We start from the raw sequence: 20,578 nt of genomic DNA, 5'->3' as shown, positions 1-20,578 counted from the left end.
GTAGTGGTATCTTACTGTCGTCTTAATTGGCAATTCCTAATAAGACATTATACAGAGCATCTTTTCATATACTTAATTTCTATCTGCATAAATGTTCAGCTTTTACCCATTTTTAATTGGGTTGTTTGTTTTCTTATTGAGTTTTAAGAGTTCTTTGCATATTTCAGATATGAATCCTTAGATATAGTTTGCAAATATTTTCTCACAGTCTCTGGTTTGTCTTTTTATTCTCTTAACAGTATCTTTCACAAAACTAAAGTTTTTTTATGTTAAAGTTCAAGTTCCCAATATTTTTCTTCGTGAATAATGCTTTTGGTGTTGTATCTAAAAGAATTACCAAATCCGAGGTTATCTAGAGTTTTTCCTTATGTTATCTTCTAGGAGTTTGAAAATTTTGCATTTCATATATTGATCTAATATCTACTTTGCATCAACTTTTGTAAAAGGTGTAAGGTCTGTTTATAGATTCTTTTTTTTTTTTTTTTTTTGCACATGGATGTCCATTTGTTCCAGCATCATTTGTTAAAAAGACTCTCCTCTCTCCATTGAATTGCCTTTGCTCCTTTGTCAGAGATCAGCTGGCTGTATTTCAGTCTGTTTCTGGGCTCTTTGTTTTGTTTCACTGACGTATGTGTATATGTCTTCTGTTTTGCCTTCAGTTTAAAAAAATGTAATTGCTACCTCAATTTGCTTATGAATTCTCATTTGTAAACAGAAGAGCGTAAATTAATGCCTGAGTATATTTTAGGGTAGATGTTGCCTTGAATACAATGAGCAGAATGAGTTATAATTTTAAAGTGAATATAAAAATTTGACCATAGTGGTAACAGATTTGCGAACTAGTGATATCAATGACAGAGTCCATTGCAATATTGCTTCATCCTTTGGCTCAGCTCTGCTTCACACCAGGTAACTACCAATCCCTTTTGTGATTAGTTCAAGGATTTCTGTGGGGTGGAAAGTAGAAATACGATATCAGTGGAGGGAGAGAAGGCAGTTTCCCAGACTGGGAGCAGTCAGATCTCCAGTGGGTCCCAACACTGCTCTGTGGCAATATCTAGAGGGTGATGGAAACAGAGACAGGGTGCAAATGAGGTGGGTGCTGGCCCTAGGGTTCCCAGTGTTTCCTGGTTCCCATGGTCTATAAGACGTCTGAAATGAGACCTTCCGGGCTTTGGGGGGCCCCTGTGGAATTGGAAAATGAGGAAGTGAGCAGTGACAATCTAGACTGATTATTAGAGGTACGTCTCTCATTTTTCAGTAACCAAGGAGCCTTTGATTAGTAGTGAAATTGTGGCACCCCAACAATGGTGGAGTGGAATATCCTGCTACTCTGGAGGGGTGATGGCTCAGGGTCAAGACTGAACTAATTAGAAAAAGAAATGCACTCCAGGAATATCAAGTCCAAAACGAAGCTCTTCAAACCATCTGGGAAGAGAAAACAGCATGACAAGGAAAGGTATATTTGTCTGATCCCAGGAATCAATATAAACATCCATGATAACCCCACCTATTTTTTAAATATATGATTTGGATGAAACAAGAAAAAGAGACTGATTGTTGCTGAGTCCCTGCTGCAGTCCCGACACAGCTGGAGATGCCCTGCTCCCCTGCTCCCCTGCTCCCCTGCTCCCCCGCTCCCCCGCTCCCCCGCTCCCCCACTCCCCCGCTCCCCCACTCTCCTGCTCTCCTGCTCTCCTGCTCTCTTTATTTTGTTGATGCTCATGAGGACCCTGATGTCTGAGGAAGAAGGTTCCCGTCCAGCTCTGCCCCTGGTGTGTCACGTGCCGGCCTTGTCAACGCACACGAGAACCTGACAGGGTGAGTGTTATAACCCCAATCATAGAAAAGGAAACGTCTCTAAAGTCTTTAGCATCTTGCCCGAGTTCGGACACTTAGCAGAGGCCTGAGTTTAGATGCAGCCCCGTCTTGCTCTTTGACAGCCTCAGCACCACGTGCCCTGGGTGACCCACGCAGAGTCACTGACAACCCTCTTGGTTGGCTCATGGCACAGCGTGGAGCGAAATGGCCCACTGACTTTTCCAGACACTTTGACAATTCGTGATATAGTTTATGTGGTCACTCCCAGTGAGTTCTATTGTTCAGTTTAATAGAATACCTAATTCTGTGTTTATTATGAATAAAGGGAGATTTCTTGTGGTTTTTAAGAATATGAAGGATATCTACTTTGTATACAAGTTGGAAGTTCCAATACTATAGGAAGCATAAGTGCAGGTTTTAATGATGGGTCTTTTATAAGACTGAATTCACATCAAACTGAATCAGTAACTCCGGCTGTATGAACAGGGTGAGACATTAAACATTTAATGAAAAGAATTCCTTTCTTAGGTTACAGCAAGGACTAAATATGTCTAATTATCATTCCCGCTAAGAAGATGTATTGTGATATTTGCAGTTAATCACTCATTCAGTTCCAAGGGTATTTATTAATTGTCTGCTCTGGGCATAACAACAATTGGAAGCAGTATGTTCACATGAAAAAAAACTTACCTGAGGCTCTAAGTCACAACTTTCCATGACCAGCACACATTTCTGATTTGAAATACATATCTAAAGCTTCAAATGCATAAATAGATATCCCAATCTAGAACTAAGTTAATAGTTGCTTAGAATTAATTGTTTAAATTATCCTGGGAACCAGAAAGATATGTCTACATGAAACAATAAAGGTTATATTAGAATTAATAAACTTTAGAAGACCATTTTAATCTTAATATATAAGCATACTACCTAGGCACACTGTTTAAATACATCTGCAACCTACTATTTTTAGATTTAGGTAAATCATTAATCCTTAAATTTGGAAGATTCCAGTGTTAGAGCTCTAGACTATGAAACTTGGAAGTTTTTCTAAAATTTTTGAGATTTTATCCAGAAATACATATTTTCCTGGCACTGAGAACTGCAAGAAATTTCACTTGGAGTCTCCAAATAGTCAGCCATGTGTGATGTCAACATCAGTGTAATAGATACTATCATAAACATCCTGTGACTTTTATTTTTTTTTTTATACTTTAAGTTCTGGGATACATGAGCAGAACGTGCAGGTTTGTTACACAGGTATACACGTGCCATGGTGGTTTGCTACACATGTCAACCTTTCATCTATGTTAGGTATTTCTTCTAATGCCATCCTTCCCCTAGGCCCCGACCCTGCAACAGGCCCCCGTGTGTGATGTTCCCCTCCCTGTGTCCATGTGTTCTCATTGTTCAACTCCCACTTATGAGTGAGAACATGCGGTGTTTGCTTTTCTGTTCCTGTGTTAGTTTGCCAAGAATGATGGTTTCCAGCATCATGTCCCTGCAAAGGACATGAACTCATCCTTTTTTATGACTGCATAGTATTCCATGATGTATATGTGTCACATTTTCTTTATTCAGTCTATCATTGATGGGCATTTGGGTTGGTTCCCAGTCTTTGCTATTGTGAATAGTGCTGCAGTAAACATACGTGTGCATGTGTCTTTATAGTAGAATGATTTATAACCCTTTGGGTATATACCCAGTAATGGGATTGCTGGAGCAAATGGTATTTCTGGTTCTAGATCCTTGAGGAATTGCCACACTGTCTTCCACAATGGTTGAACTAATTTACAGTCTCACCAACAGTGTAAAAGTGTTCCTATTTCTCCACATCCTCTCCAGCATCTGTTGTTTCCTGACTTTTTAACGATCGCCATTCTAACTAACATGAGTTGGTATCTCATGGTGGTTTTGATTTGCATTTCTCTAATGACCAGTAATGATGAGCCTTTGTTCATATGTTTCTTGGCCACATAAATGTCTTCTTTTGAGAAGTGTCTGTTCATATCCTTCACCCACTTCTTGATGGTTTTTTTTTCTCCTTGTAAATTTGTTTAAGTTCCTTGTAGATTGTGGATATTAGCCCTTTGTCTGATGGATAGATTGCAAACATTTTCTCCCATTCTGTAGGTTGCCTGTTCACTCTGATGAGAGTTTCTTTTGCTGTGCACAAGCTCTTTCGTTTAATTAGATCCCATTTGTAAATTTTGGCTTTTGTTGTCGTTGCTTTTGGCGTTTTAGTCATGAAGTCTTTGGCCATGCCTATGTCCTGAATGATATTGCCTAGGTTTTCTTCTAGGGTTTTTATGGTTTTAGGTCTTATGTTTAAGTCTTTAATCCATCTTGAGTTAATTTTTGTATAAGGTGTAAGGAAGGGGTCTAGTTTCAGTTTTCTGCATATGGCTAGCCAGTTTTCCCAACACCATTTATTAAATAGGAAATCCTTTCCCCATTGCTTGTTTTTGTCAGGGTAGTCAGGCATCCTAAACTTTAAAATTTAAGAACTTACATTTTTTTTTAAAGTAACTGGCAACTGACAATCATTTAAAAATCCATAACCTAAAAAAATAATAATTCCTCCTAAGTTTTCAACCAAGAGAAGTGAAAATCTGTTGACACAAAGGTCTGAATATAAGTATTCATAACAACTTTCTTCTTAATAGCCAAATATTTTTAAAATAGTCTATCACTGAAGAGTAGATAAGCTGTAATATATTCCTACAACGGTTACTGCCCAACATAAGAGTGACATATGCACTGGAAATCACATGGACGTATCTCAAAGGCATTAGAATACCTGAAAGAAACTAGGTATAAGAGAATATTCTATATGATTCCATTTATATCAAATACTTCTTTTTTGAGATAACATCTCACTCTGTCACCAAGGCTGGAGTGCAGTGATATGATCACAGATCACCGCAGCCTTGACTTCCCAGGCTCAGGTGATTCTTCAGCCTCCTGAGTATCTGGGACCAAAGGGGTTGGGACCAAAGGGGTGTGCCACCACACCTGGCTAATTTGTGTGTGTGTGTGTGTGTGTGTGTGTGTGTGTGTGTGTGTGTGTGTGTGTTTTAAGAGATGGGGTTTTGCCATGTTGCCCAGGCTGGTCTCAAGTTCCTGGGCTCAAGTGATCCCCACTTCTCAATCTAGTGCTAGGATTACAGACCTGAGTCATTGCATGTGGCCTGTATCATATTCTAAGACAAACAAAACTAGAGTGAAAGAAAGCAACTGCCGGAAGCTGTGGTGTGGGGCAGGGGTCACTGACTACAGCAGCATGCAAGAGAATTTTGGGGGTAATGAAATGTATTTTAATGGTACTGTTGTGTACATGACTATATGTATATTTGTCAAAATGCATTGATTTGTACACTTAAAATTACTAAATTTTGTTATATGTAAATTAAACTCAATGAGATAATAAAAAATAAACTTTTGATCCTGAAAAAATACCTACCTACATACAAACTACCTCTGAAACAAACTACTTTTTCAGAATTTCTAATTTAAATATTCAGAAATATGAATGATGATGATGAATTTTAACAAGGCTTACATAATTCAATTCTGTTTTGGATCATGTCTGAGAGGCATATTAGCTGCTGTACTTATTTGGATTTCCTTACCTCCTTTGTATATGAAAAAATAAGAGGTTGAGACAGAAACAAGATATGTAATTTATGTACAATGAAACTTTCTACTGCCCAGGAGATGAGGCTTTCTATTGTCCAATGAATTGTGCCTGGCAGCACAATTCACTGCTTCACAATTCATCGTTCTTTTTACCCTCAGAGCATCCTTGAAATGATTGACTCAACCATGAGAGAAACACTGTAAATATTCTCAGATGCAAACTCACAGTACCAGCTTCACAGAACACCTGCAGGTGCAAGTAACTAAAAATCCAGCTCAATTTTACTTTAAATACAAGGAAATTTATTGACTCAGGTGGGTAGTTCAGAAGGAGGCCAGGCTTCAGGGTGAATCTGAGCACAGAAGCTCATGTATGCTACCAGGACTCAGTCTCTTCCCAATTTTCTGCTCTGCCTTCAGTGAAGCCAGAATAATTCTGCATGTGGCAAAATCTCCAGGAACAATTTCTGAGGTTGCATTCTTCACCAAAGAGGGAGCATGAACAAGCACACTCTTGTTCCTAACAACCTAGCGCAACTTGTATTTGACTCTAATTGGAACAACTCAGACCCCGCCCATCCCAAAGTCCATTAGGGGGACCAAGGGAGTGCTGTGTGGCACCTGGCATGAGCCTCAGTTATACACTCACTTTGGAACCAGTAACTGTGACACAGGGTGAGACAGTGCTGGTTAAGTCAACCGGGACCCACCCCACGTTTCAAACCACGTGACTGAATAATTCAGGGCTCTGTTAGGAAGGAGAAAGGGGGATGCTTCTTAAATAGCACCCACCCCTCAACTACAATTTAATTTGACAGGAACCCGGAGGCCCTGCCATAGAAATCTCTCACAGTTGCTTGGAATGAGAGCACTCAATACAAAAATCCTATGGTAGCAACCCTATGGCCTCAAGGGCGCCACGCAGTTGGTGTGGAGGGTGGGGCAAGGAGGGTGGGGAAGGGCTCAGGGTCTTCTGAAGATGAAGCCAAAGAACAGATGGCACTGACTTAGCAGAGTGGAAAATGTTTAACCCCAAGAGATTCCTACAGAGGCAGCTAAGCCACACCACAGACTCCTAGAAGGGCTTGTGTTAGGGTTCCCAAGTATCTAGGTAAGCTGAGGAGATGGTGAGACAGACACAGAGGGTCGGTTCAAAGCACATTGGGAAGACTGATCCCAAGACCCCTCAGTCCACACTGGCAGTCAAATGCTCCTCCCTGACATCAGAAAAAGAAACAATTTATTTTCTTCAGATACTGAAACAGAACTTTTCTAAGCTCCAGGACACTGGATAATGCTGCTTATGCAAAGACAGTATTTAGTGAAAGCCAATTTACTGAGCAGGGAGATCAGCGGATTCTTTCTCCCTCTTGGCTCCCAGAATGCTGGGATCAGCTTGTAGTCTTAGGAGATTGGCGACCTCTTTTTGGAGAGGATCTGCAGATACCAACATTTTCAGGGTTTCCTCAGGTCCAGGAGTGCCAGGCTCCTGTGGACTCTTCCTTTGGGGAAGCAAAAGAAGACTCCATCTGTACACACAGAATGCATTACTTATATTTTCTTATTTTCTGTTTTCTTGACGCTCTAGCATCTAGTGTATACTGGGAAAAGATTGTCTTTCCCAGGACCAGCCAATTAAACTACCAATTCAGAACCCATACTCCTAACCACCTACTTTATCTAGCTCTGATACTGTAGGAGACAATACCGCCCTTCCTTAATCACCACAGGGTGAGGTACTAGACAACTAGAAATGGCCCCTATGCCCCAGAGCCTGCTGAAGCTATTAACGCTGGGCAGCCTAAGCCTGCCTGCCCTACCTGCCCTTGCTGTCCCACAGAGACTACAGCAGAGGATCCTGCCCGTGCCTTCCCCTCTCCTGCCTCTGCCTGGGGCGTCCCTGTGCCTCCTATTTCTAGGGATCTATGAGTTTGAATGGGACAGTCACTTCCATGTCTGCAGGTCTTAACATCCCTGGTTAAAACAAATTCTGAGTACATTTTAAAACATAAGGCTTCCAATGGAATCTTTAAAACCCTTATATGGACAATTTTAAACATATATGTAAATAAACATGAATATAACCAACCCCTGTATATCTATAAACCTTCAGAACAACAAGAAACACATGGGCAATTCTTTTGTATTATGGCTAAAAGGTAGCCATGGACACGAAATGAAGACAGGAAGTCTTTGGAATAAGTGATCCCATCACAATGAATCAATTTTCCATTGGAACATATTTTTACAAAGTCACTGTTTTGAAAATATTTAGCCATGAATTGAAACAGAGTCTGTAAGGTTTTTTTTCCCGGTCTAAGGCGAACAGCATTTTAGAGAATGAACCAGGACACAACTACAGCACAAGAAAAAAGTATGATAATTAAGTTTACACATATGTGTGACTACTCTAACAGAAAACATGTAAAGAGCATTTGATTTATATATCAATCTGTACTGTTTAATTTTTTGTGTCATAAATGCTCTTATTTAAAAAAACAGGACTAGTTAACAGTGTCAATTACTAGTCATTCGTGGTATAAATAATTAAACAAAGAAGTATTCAAAAATTATAACTGTTTTCAATAAAGTTTTATTTTACATCATTTTTTTTACTTACTCAGAAATTGCCCCCCCAAAAATGCAGAGATTTCCCATGTAGCTGCAACCTAGTTACATCTCTTATTAACATATTCTATCAGTGTGTCTCACATGGCTTATTAATATCTTACATAATTTGTCATAGTTAATGAACCCATACTGATAGACTATTATTAACTAAAGTTCATATTTCATTTGGATGCCCTTGGTTCTGTCTTACTCTGACCCAGGATCCCATCCAGGATCACGCATGACATGTGGTCATCACGTCCCTGTGGGTTCTTCCTGGCTGTGACAGTGTGTCAGGCTTTCCATGTCATGATGACCTTGATAGTACTGAGGAGGATTGGTCAGGAATTTTGTAGAATGTCCCCCATTGTCACTGCATGTTCTCAAGGTGAACTGTCACCTTTTATGTTCACTTGAATCATTTGGAAGAGCTACTGTTTGTCAGGTTTCTCCACTGTGAAGTTATTTTTCCTCCTTGCCCATACTGCATGTGTTCTTTTGGAGCAAGTCACTGTGCAGAGCCCACACTTACGGAGTGAGGAGTTGGCTCCACATTATTGATGGCTGAGTGTCTACATCAATTACTTGGAATTCTTTTGCAAAGGAGATTTCTATGCAACTCTGTTTTCTTATTCACCTGTGTATACAAATACAGACACCTAGATAATTACTTTCAGCTTTAATTATTATTCAACACTACAATTCATTCCTGTGTTGGCCATCAGTAGCTGTTTTTATTGGCTATTATTTTTCTTTGATATATTTTAATTTTTTTTAGTACTTACTTTCTGATACTTCAAGATTATCCCGACTCCTATATTTACTGTCCCAGTTCTAGTATCAGACATTTCTTCAAAGAGCCTCATTCCTTTCAGAATGGTAGGAAAACTTACATCTGGCTGCCGAATGAGCACATTGTTGAATGAGCACTTGTTCCTCATTAGCAATGCTAGGAAGTATATGTGTGTGTGTAACCTACCTATACACACCTAATTATAAAGTTTTCTATGTAGAACTGTGTGTATCTATATTAAACTAAACATAAGTTTACGTTCAATAGCACATGAATCATTCTAGCCTTCTCCCCTTGCTAATTTGTAACCTCCCACTTCAACAGTGAGAAACCTGGTTACTACCATCTGCGACTTATGTAAGTCATTGTTTTATTCCAGATACAGATACTGTGGTTTTACAATTGTTCACCATTGCTTCTGTTGGAAAGAATTTTATAAAATAGAATCCAGTGATGAAGTATAGTTTGTTTGCCTTCAGCATACGGATTCTATTAATTTTCAAAGTGACTTAGGTCAACACCATTTTCCCTACACCTTCAGTGAGTTTTTTCCTACATTTGTGTCTTAGTCTGTTTTGTGCTTCTGTAACAGAATACCTGAGGCTGGGTAATTTATAAATAAAAAAGGTCCTTTTGGCTCACAATACTGGTGGCTGGAATGTCTGAGATTGGGCAGTTGCATCTGGTGGAGTCTCAGTCTTTTTCACCTCATGGTGGAAAGTGGAAGGGGAGCAAGGGGTGCACCAGAGATCACATAGCAAGAACGAAAGCAAGAGGGAAGCCAAGGAACCCAGACTCTTGTTAACTACCTACTCCTGCAGGAATTAATCCATTCCTGTGAGAGCAGAACTCACTCATCCCCATGGAGAACATTAATCTATTCATGAGGGATCCGTCCCCATGACCCAAACACCTTCCACTAGGCCCCACTGCCCCACACCGCCACATTGGGGGTCAAATTTCAACACGAGTTTTTGCAGGGACAAACCACATCCAAACCACAGTAATTTGTAGCATAGTTAAATTATTTTTCACATGATGTATTCTGTCCTGGGATACTCCACATCCTGAGTAATTTTGTTTAATTTGAATAGAGTTTGATTTACCCATTTGGTTGTAAAATTCTGCGTATTTTGACCAGTGCATTGTGGTAGGTATCCCACTATTAAAGTATCATATGAAATGCTTGAAACCCCCACCCCATGGAGCCAATGGTTTCCCATCTGTGTAGTTTGCTTTCTGCAGTGTCTCATTAAATGAGGTCACACTGTGTGTATTCTCCTCAGACTGTCTTCTTCCACTTAGCAATGTGCATACAAGATTCACTCATGTCTTTGTGTGAGTTGATAGCTTGTTCCTTTCTATGGCTAAATAGTATTCCATTGCATGAATGTACCACAGTTTGGTTATGCATTTTGGGGAGCAAAACCTACCTCTTCTAACTTTGTTCCAGGGTTGGAGACCTTCAAATTAACTGACAATAGATATATTAGTAGGAGAGACAATACTTGGCTTCTTATTCCACAAGTATCATTGTGGGACAAAATTCATCAGATGGCAGGATCCAGTTTACAAAGAGGTAAAAATAGCCCCAAAACAAGAAACAAGACTAGAATCTGATAACCCACAATAACTATAGCTTTCCTTAAAAAAAAAAAAAAATTTTTCAAGACAGGGTCTGGCTCTGTCACCCAGGCTGGAGTGCAAAGGTGCAACAATCTCGGCTCACTGTAACCTCTACCTCCTTGGTGCAAGTGATCCTCCCTCCTCAGCCTCCTGATTAGCTGGGACTACAGGCACATATCATCGTGCCCATCTAATTTTTATATTTTTGGTAGAGACGGGGTTTCCAACATGTTGCCTCGGCTGATCTAGAACTCCTGGCCTCCCAAAGTGCTGGAATTATAGGCATGTGCCACCATGCCCGGCCAAGTTATAGTTTTCCATTGAAACATAAAATTATTCTCTGTAGTAACCATCATTTTTGACCATAATCAAAGTAAGACTATTCTTGTTTTAAATTCAAGTATAGTTTTGTTAGATTTTGCTTGATTATTTACGTAAGTGCAGCAAGAACAGGAGATGAGCACATAGGTGCTTTCAAGTTTCTTTGCTGGAAGTTTTCATACAGAATCTCAGATTTGACTTTTAAAGGCCTCATTCAGGCTAAAAGCCAAGCTAAGAACATACTATCAAATTTCAGCTGCAGTCCTTATAGCTTTGTGTGAATTCCTCTCTTCTTGAGTCCCCCCAAATATCCCTAAATTCCTGGGCCTACCAGGAAATGACCTTCTTTACTAACCTGTAACGCTGTGATCCCTGTAATGTAAGTATCAGGCTGACTTTTCTCAGAGTGCTGTTGGGAATGAAGTTTTTGGTGTTCTAAAAAAAAAAAAAAAAAAAAAGAATTAACATGGGAACAAATAATCTCTTAGCAAGGCGAGCTTTACTTTCTGCAGAAAGGGTGCTACTCAATAGCTGTCCAGCCACAAGAGCACACCGAACAAAGGAGACAGAGTTACTTATAACCTGATGTGTCTACCCTACTGCTGTGTCCAGTTACCATTGGCTGGAATAGGACCTCACATTTTACACTTTACCCAATTGGCTATTAGTTTAAAACTTTCTCAATTAGGTAAGGGGAATAGAACAAAGAAAGAAAAGGAAGTTGCCAGGGATAGTTAAGGAAGCATCTCCAAATAAGGAATGGCATACACTATGGGCTGGGGCTTGTCTAGTTCTGTCCAGGCATGCCGGAGCAAGCTAGGACAACTGATTTGGAACACACACACACACACACACACACACACACACACACACACACACACAGTGGATAGCAATCTTATAGTAAGAAATTGTGACTTTTTACAATCTTTGAAGAAGAACTTTCCCATTTCTCACAGTGTTTTGTAAGCATTGTCTCCATAATAGTCAACCTTACTTCCTTAAAATTGCTGGTCGTAACTGATCTTAGGTACACTTCTAAAATATGATGTTCCAGTAAAAATCTTGATAATATAACCAAATTTTCCAATTATGTCCTGTTATAAGGTGAACAGATTCTTACTGGACTTTTGCTAATAACTATATCATCATGAAAAAAAGAGTACTCAGTAAGAATTTCAAAATTCTGGAGAGATTAGGCAGGGAAAAAAATGTAAACGCTTCATTTCTGTTTACAAAAGTATAATCTACCAAATTGTTGTAAGTTACAGTTAAATTAAGAGAAAGAGATTTCTTAAATTCAGAAACTAGAATATTAAAGAACTAGCAATGCTCTAAAAAGCTATAAAATTATAATCAATTTTCATCAGTTCATTCAGTGCCACGTAATCAATTCCAGTCTTGCTGGATCTTGGGTTAGCAGTCTCATGACCCCATCAATTTCTCCACCAGGCTTCTGGAGATCTTCACTGAGTCAAGTGTATGGTCTTAAAGTTATTTAAGCAATATCATCAGAAGTCTTTAACCAGAGTACCTGTCATACTCTTTTCCATGAGTCTCAGAGGGAGTCCTGTATTGGAGATGAACATTCTGACCTGTAGCTGATCGCAGGAGCTTTCAGGAAAGCATCAGGGAGAAATAATATCTAAATGACAAAGAGTATGAAATGTCTGTGATTATACCACAGTTGACAAGGATATTTGATTTTTTCTGTGGCATACAACATTTATTTATTTATTTATTTAGAAACAGAGTCTCGCTCTGTCACCCAGGCTTGAGTACAATGGCGTGATCTCAGCACACTGCAAGCTCCGCCTCCCAGGTTCACGCCATTCTCCTCCCTCAGCCTCCCGAGTAGCTGTGACTACAGGTGTCTGCCACCACGCCCAGCTAATTTTTTGTATTTTTAGTAGAGATGGGGTTTCACCGTGTTAGCCAGGATGGTCTTGATCTCCTGACCTTGTGATCCACCCACCTCGGCCTCCCAAAGTGCTGGGATTACAGGCATAAGCCACTGCACCCGGCATAACATTTAAAATAATAATTGGAATTATGACTCATAACTCTATACTGGCACATAGCATGGATAAGGAGGACATTGACAAATTTCCAGGAATTTTATATAATTTCTGAAAACAACATTTTACTGATACAAATATAACACAGGGAAGGTTAGATATCTCTTTTTATTTGTATTTTTTGTAAGGTTTTCCTTATAAAAAATACATCCTACTTTACTTGTGAATCATGCCCTACTTTTCTTGCATGCTTTGCATAGAGTTGTTTCTAGTTATTCTATTGCTTCTAGTAGTTTTATTTACACATATTGATTATAATTTTAATACTTAGTAATCTTTTATTTTCCAGAGAAAACTAACAAGTAAACAGTTATAAACTGTCATATATTAGCATTCCATAGTAGGTTAGAAAATGTATGAGTATACCATCTCCCAACATCTACATCTCCCAACATCTACAACATCTACATATACCATCTCCCAACATCTACATGAATAGTTTCCTTATCGTACAATTTCTCATTGTGGTAGACAAAAACATGTTTATTAATGGTCCAAAATATCTTTAGTCTCTCTGTAAAAATAAGAAGCAAAAATTATATAAACTTGAATTATTTATGTTCAGTAAGTAATGTTTTAGTATTGTATCTTATTTATAAATGGTCTAGATATTTAATGCAAATCTTTTACTTAGCTTAACTTTAAGGTTAAAAATTACCAAAAGTATTTTGGAAACTACTATTAAGCAGATTTACAATAAACAAATTATTTTTGAAATAATGTTTTTCGCTTTTCACAAGATGGCACCGAAAGTGAAGAAGGAAGTTCCTGCCCCTCCTAAAGCCAAAGCCAAAGCCAAAGCTTTAAAGGCCAAGAAGGCAGTGTTGAAAGGTGTCCACAGCAACATACAGAAAAGAAGATCCACATGTCATTCACCTTGAGGTGGCCCAAGACACTGCGACTCCGGAGGCAGCCCACATATCCTCGGAAGATCACCCCCAGGAGAAACAAGCTTGACCACTATGCTATCATCAAGTTTCCACTGACCACTGAGTCGGCCATGAAGAAGATAGAAGAAAACAACATACTTGTGTTCATTGTGGATGTTAAAGCCAGCAAGCACCAGATTAAACAGTCTGTGAAGAAGCTCTGGGACATGGATGTGGCCACAGTCAACATCCTGATTCGACCTGATAAAGAGAAGAAGGCATATGTTCGACTCGCTCCTGATTATGATGCTTTGGATGTTGCAACAAAATTGGGATCATCTAAACCGAGTCCAACTGACTAACTCTAAATATATGTATATCTTTTCACCATAAAAAAGAAATAATGTTTTTCATAAGAATGACAACTTAATTAGAATCAAATTTAAAAGCTTTAAGATTTTACGTTTCTAGTAAGTATAATATTAGCTTATTTGAGTAGAACTCAAGCAGAATAGGAATTTATGTTTGTTTTATATTCGATAGTGGTAACTTTGAAGACATAGTTGTTTTATTACACCAAAAATATTATATTAACCTTATTTAACTAAGTTTTATCCAAATCGTGTTAACTTAAAAAACATTTGACCAGTTCCTATATTTCTAGGAGTTTGGTGAATATTTATTTATAAATGCTTATGTTTTTCCAAGCCAAGTTAGAATAGAACACTTTTAAAGAATTTTATAAATGAATTTTGCAACGCTAACCTGAGTTAAGAAAATATCACATATACATAACACACATTAATAGACATACAAACACAAATAGAGATTTCATAGCTTTCATCCTGAAATTTCAGCCATGAATCAGGCATAAATATTCTGATGGTTAATTTTAGACATCTACTTGATTGGATTAAGAGACACACAGCTGGTAAAACACAATTTCTGGGCATATGTGTGAGGGTATTTCTGGAAGACACTGAGATAACCCTGACCCAATGTAGATGGGCACAGATATGGTTTTGCTGTGTCCCCACTCAGATCTCATCTTGAATTGTAGTTCTTATAATTCCTACATGTCGTGGGAGGGACCCAGTTGGAGGTGATTGAATCATGGTGGTGGTTACTGCCATGCTGTTCTCATGATAGTGAGTGAGTTCTCATGATCTGATGTTTTTATAAGGAGCTTTTCCCATTTGGCTCAGCACTTCTCCTTGTTGCTGCCATGTGAAGAAGCACGTCTTTGCTTCCCCTTCCACCATGGTTGTGAGGCCCCTCCAGCCATGTGGAACTGTCAGCGCATTAAACCTCTTTGTTCTTTATAAATTGCTCAGACTCGGGTATTTCTTCATAGCAGTGTATAAATGGATGAATACAGGCACCATCCAATTGGTTGAGAACACAGATAGAACGAAAAGGAAGAGGAAAGGGGAATTATCTCCTTCTGAAATGGAAACATCCTTCTTCTCCTGCCCTTGACATCAGAACTTTAGGGTCTCAGGCCTTTGGCCTCAGAATGAGAGTTACACCATTGGCTTCCCTCATTCTGAGTCCTTTTGACCTGGACTGAGCCATGCTACGCTTTCCTAGTTCTCCAACTTGGCGATAGGCTATCGTGGAACTTCTCAGCCTCCATAATTATGTGAACCAATTCCCCTAATGAGTCTTCTCTCATCTATCTATCTACATATATCACATTGATTCTGCCTTTCGGGAGAACCCTGACTAATGTGATTACAATAATACAAAATTTACTAGTTTATACAGAAGACTTGGTTTTTGTCTTTGCCCCATTTTTTATTTGTATTATAACTGTGTTTCTGGAAAATGGAACAAGTTTTTACCTTCTTCATATGAGGGCTAAAGCTTTTTTCTCGCTAATAATTTTGGAGATATGTAAGATTTTCTTTTGTTTTGACATACAATCTTACAGAGGCTGAGAAATAATTTTTTTTTCTGTTTTATTTTTCAGCCCCAGGTGTTTGCTTTTGCAGATTCTTGAGCATGTTGAGAGCCTCCAAGGCATGGAGCAGGGTGCCTAAAGTTTCAGTGATTGTAGGGAGTTGAGAGACTCAAATGGGAAGGGAAAGATCTAAAAGGAGTCAGTTTGGAAGATAAAAATTTTCTCAAAGGAGCCATTAAAGTTCTAAATAATTCTTATTCTTAGTAAAGTCATGCAAACAGGAAAGGAAGTAGAATTAGCTCCATATTTGTGGAACACATAGTCAGCAGAGGTTTGAGAAGGGAGAATTTAGTCAACTGAAAAGTTCCCATGAAAAGAGCAAGATCAAGATCACAGAGACACCATGAAACAAAAAGCCAGGATTAACTTCCAACCCAAGAGGAGAACACAGAGGCCTCAAAACCAAAGCTAGGATAAGAAACTTGTATCCCAAGAGTTACCTTCCAGACAGAGACGCCTGAGATTCCAACCCAGCTTCACAGAGTACTCACTCAAAATGTTACTGAAACTGTAGGCTTTTCAATGACTTAGCCATGCATGCAAAAGGCATTCCTTAAGGTGGTACAGAAGATGGAGCCCCCCTATCCAAAGATAGCCAAGGAGAAAGAAAGACCCCTGTTGGCAGAGCCAGTGGGCAAAGGCAACAGAAAAGGAGACAAGAATCCTAATGGGATGAGATTCTTTCAGATTAAGGATCATACAAACTCCTCAGAATTGGCAGGTTGACAGCCATAAATGGGCTACCAACATTTCTACTCATTGGATTACAAGTTCTTCAGCATCCAAAATGATTAACAAAATGACAATTTCATAAATTTGGAAAGGAGACATTTCTTATTTTTATGGTTTTTTTTGTTTGTTTGTTTGTTTTTTTTTTAGAGTTTCACTCTTGTTACCGAGGCTGGAGTGCAATGGTGCGATCTCGGCTCACTGCAACATCCACCTTCTGGGTTCAAGCGATTCTCCTGCCTCAGCCTCCCAATTAGCTGGGATTACAGATGCCCACCACCAAGCCTGACTAATTTTTTGTATTTTTAGTAGAGACAGGGTTTCATCATGTTGGCCAGGCTGGTCTCAAACGCCTGACCTCAGGTGATCCACCTGCCTTGGCCTCCCAAAGTGCTGGGATCACAGGCATGAGCCACCACACCCAATGAGAGATTTATTTCCTATAAAGAGTTGCAGCCTGCAGGATTGTCCTTCTCACAGACTGGGAAGAATAGCCTCCAGCCAGAAGCCAGAAACAGATGCTTCAAGGGAGATGTAAAGGAAATAGTAATTTATGCTGAGTGGAATTGGCAAAAACATATATTTAATAAACTCTAGGAGGAGTCATGAATATTTATGAAAGGAGAAATGCATGCTTGTGCAATTGAGTTTCTTGCTTCTTCATGGGTCCCATGTACAAAAGATGGCAGTGTTAGCACGATCCCAGGGTAGAGTTTTCAGCCCTCTGACATTAAAAGGTGAAGCAGAGGACATGAAAACTTGCTCTGTGCATCCTCTGTACACAGGCCAGAACCTCTCCATCATGGGTGGTCTCTTATTAGGCAGGAAAGGAGAGGTTGATATCAGTGGTGGCACCTTTGAAAGGGCTGGTTTCTGTTTAATCCTTAGGGAAGAAAGCCTCATCATGGTTAGCAAACGAGGGGGAATAACGCGGTGTATCTGACCCCCATCATCCCATCCTGGACAAGCTGAGAACTCAGTTTTGAAAGTTACTCTGGGGTTCCGTCAGCCAAGAGTTGGTCTGTTCAGTCAGTTGAGAGCTTAGGATTTCATTTTCATTTACCAATGCTAATGGGAAAGAGTACACTGTCTTCATGGCAGCTGAATTTGCAAGAAACTCCTTGGGTGGAGTTAATGGCAGCTGTATTTTTCTGGGAGCTCTGCTTTAATTGGATAAAGTAAGTTCTGGTAAGATTTCTTCCTTTATCTTCAGTATCTCAAATGTTTTCGTTTAAATAATCTTTATAAGAACTCTTGATGTCTGAGTGGATTCCCACACAGTCATCTACTATAAGATTTTCTGATTCTTTTTTTCGTTTGGTCATTATGAATAGAGCTTCTGTAAATAACTGCATGGTAGCTTTTATTTAGAAATAACATCAAAGTAGTTGTCAAAATACTTAGGAATGTGATTTTTGGATTGTAAGGTGAGAGTTGTTTAGCTTTGGAAAAAACTGCCCAACTTGTAATAGGGGAGGACAAATAATTTTCTGTGTTTTTGGAATTCTTAGATAGGACCCTCTGTAACAAACAACAGATTAAAATGAGAAAAACAGAAAAGTTTTAAAAACATGTATACCTTATTGATAAGACTCTTTAGTGATTTAGTTACCTTTCTCTTCTTGGTGCTGAGAGAGAGAGGTAGCTCTTAAATGGGGATTTCCTTTATAGATGTAAATTTTCCTTACACAAGGGTAACTTCTACTCTGTTTTCAGAACTTCCTTTGTTGGCTTTTTTTTTTTTTTCAAAATAATCAGCTTGGAATAATTCTTAAGCCAAAGGGACATATTTTTGGGTGGCATATTCTGGTTTCCTGCCATTATATTTTAGGGTGGCATATTTCGGTCTTATACACAGTGTCCCACCAGCAATGAAAAGAGTTCTTGTTTTTCCTCCAGCAATTTGTCATTTTTTAAAGAGTTTAGCAGTTGTAAGAGGTATAGACCAGCTGTGCTATCTCATTGTGGTTTTCAGTTATGTACTATGTTGAGCATCTTTTGGTATGTTTACTTGCCTTCTGTAGATCATCTTTGGTGAGGTGTTCGTTCAGATCTGTGTGCATTTTTAATTGGGCTGTTTAACTTATTGTTCAGTTTTAAGAATTTTGTATGTATTTTGAATACAAAGTCTTTCTCAGATCTGTATTTTGCAAATATTTTCTTTCAATATGTGACATGTCTTTTTGTTCCCTTCACAAGGTATTTTCCAGAGTATAAACTTTAAATATTTATAAATATTAAGAAATTCACATTGTCATTTCTTCTGGGTATATCAACCTTTTTTGCCATTTGTTAAAATTCATTACCAAACCCAAAGGCACATAGCTTTTCTTCTATAGTTTCTTCTAGAAATTGTATAGTCTTGCATTTTTAGTGTAAGGATGATTTTGAGTGATTATTTGTGTAAGTTGTAAAGTTTTCATCTACATGTATATCATTTGCTATGGTTTCCAATTCATTGTTCCCTCACTATTTTTGGGAAAGACACAGGATAGTGGGCTCTGTTAGAGTAGATAGACAGCTAGACATGAACAGGAGGTTGAGCTCCTGGAAAAGGGAAAGTCTGGGAAGGCTCACCTGGAGGGACCACCAAAAATTCACATATTAGTAGCATCTCTAATGCTGGAGTGGATGGGCACTTGTCAATTGCGGGTAGGAGGGAGAAGAGGTACCTATGCAGAAAGAAACACCCTACAACTCCTCTTAAGATGCCCCAGTCATCATTCACTCTGCAGTAAAAATGTCACAATATTGCTAGCTACATGGTGATAAGGACAAAGGGGACATTCACCCCCAGCGATGGGGCTCCCAGAAGCCAGGAGTGCGGGCCGGGGGTGGCAGCTGGGAGCCCGATCGCGGGGGGTGCCTGCATCCCCAGCGACGGGGCTCCCAGAAGCCAGGGGGGCGGGCCGGGGGTGGCGGCTGGGAGCCCGATCGCGGGGGATACCTGCACCCCTGGCAATGGGGCTCCCAGAAGCCGGGGGGGCCGGCTGGGGGTGGCTGCTGGGAACCTGATCTGGATATTTGGAAGAGTATCACAAGGGGTTGTACAGTGTCTGTGATACTGAGATTAATATCAGTCTCTCGGCCTTGGAATATTGAGAAGGATGAAACAGGGTGAATGTCCACCCTGTGCCACATTGCGAGTAATATCAGCCTGTCCCCTCCATGGATATTAGGAACAATATCCCAGACTGGGTGTACGCCTCCTGCTGTACAGAGTGCAATATCATCCTCTCCCTCCCAGGATAGTAATTACAATATCACTGGGCGGGAGCACACAGCCTGCGAATTATTATCATCCTCTACCCCTCCGCATACTAGGAACACTATCTCAGAAGAGCTGTACCCTCAGTGCCATATTCGGACTAATAGCATAGGCTTCTTCCGGGAATATTAGGAGCAATATTACCGGGTAGCTATCCATTCATTGCTATGTTTGGAGTCATGTGATACTCTACCCCGCTTTATATTCGAATCAGCATCACGTGGTGAGCGTACACCTACTGGGATATTAAAACTAAAATCCGGCTGGGCACGGTGGCTCAAGCCTGTAATCCCAGCACTTTGGGAGGCCGAGACGGGCGGATCACGAGGTCAGGAGATCGAGACCATCCTGGCTAATATGGGGAAACCCCGTCTTTACTAAAAAATACAAAAAAATAGCCGGGCGAGGTGGCGGGCGCCTGTAGTCCCAGCTACTCGGGAGGCTGCTGAGGCAGGACAATGGCGTGAACCCGGGAGGCGGAGCTTGCAGTGAGCTGAGATCCGGCCACTGCACTCCAGCCTGGCCGACAGAGCGAGACTCCATCTCAAAAAAAAAAAAAAAAAAACTAAAATCCTGCTTTCCGTCCCTGGATATTAAGAACAGCATCACAAGTAGGTTTACATTTCCTGTGGAATGAGGAATAATAATATGATTATTAATCATCAATGATCGATTTTAATAATTATCAATGATACTAAAAATTCATAAGATACCATTATTAATTATGGATAATGATTTTCAATAGATGATTATGCCTGCTTTCAATTAATTATTAATATTAATGTCATCAAATAATATTATTAGTTCCTAAAACTAATTATTATTTGATTCCCAGCATCACTGGGTATTGATTTAAGTCACATT

At 39.6% G+C, this 20,578-nt stretch overlaps 1 pseudogene; it reads left to right on the top strand.

Moving 5' to 3' along the window:
* The first annotated feature begins 476 nt into the window (after positions 1–476).
* On the top strand, positions 477–15,850 carry LOC139361290 (large ribosomal subunit protein uL23 pseudogene; annotated as a pseudogene).
* The last annotated feature ends 4,728 nt before the right edge of the window (positions 15,851–20,578 follow it).

This window comes from Macaca nemestrina, unplaced genomic scaffold, assembly GCF_043159975.1.
Source record: "Macaca nemestrina isolate mMacNem1 unplaced genomic scaffold, mMacNem.hap1 Scaffold_138, whole genome shotgun sequence".
NCBI lineage: Eukaryota > Metazoa > Chordata > Mammalia > Primates > Cercopithecidae > Macaca > Macaca nemestrina.
The sequence above is the reverse complement of the archived record's forward strand: the minus strand, read 5'-3'. Positions and strand labels throughout refer to the sequence as shown.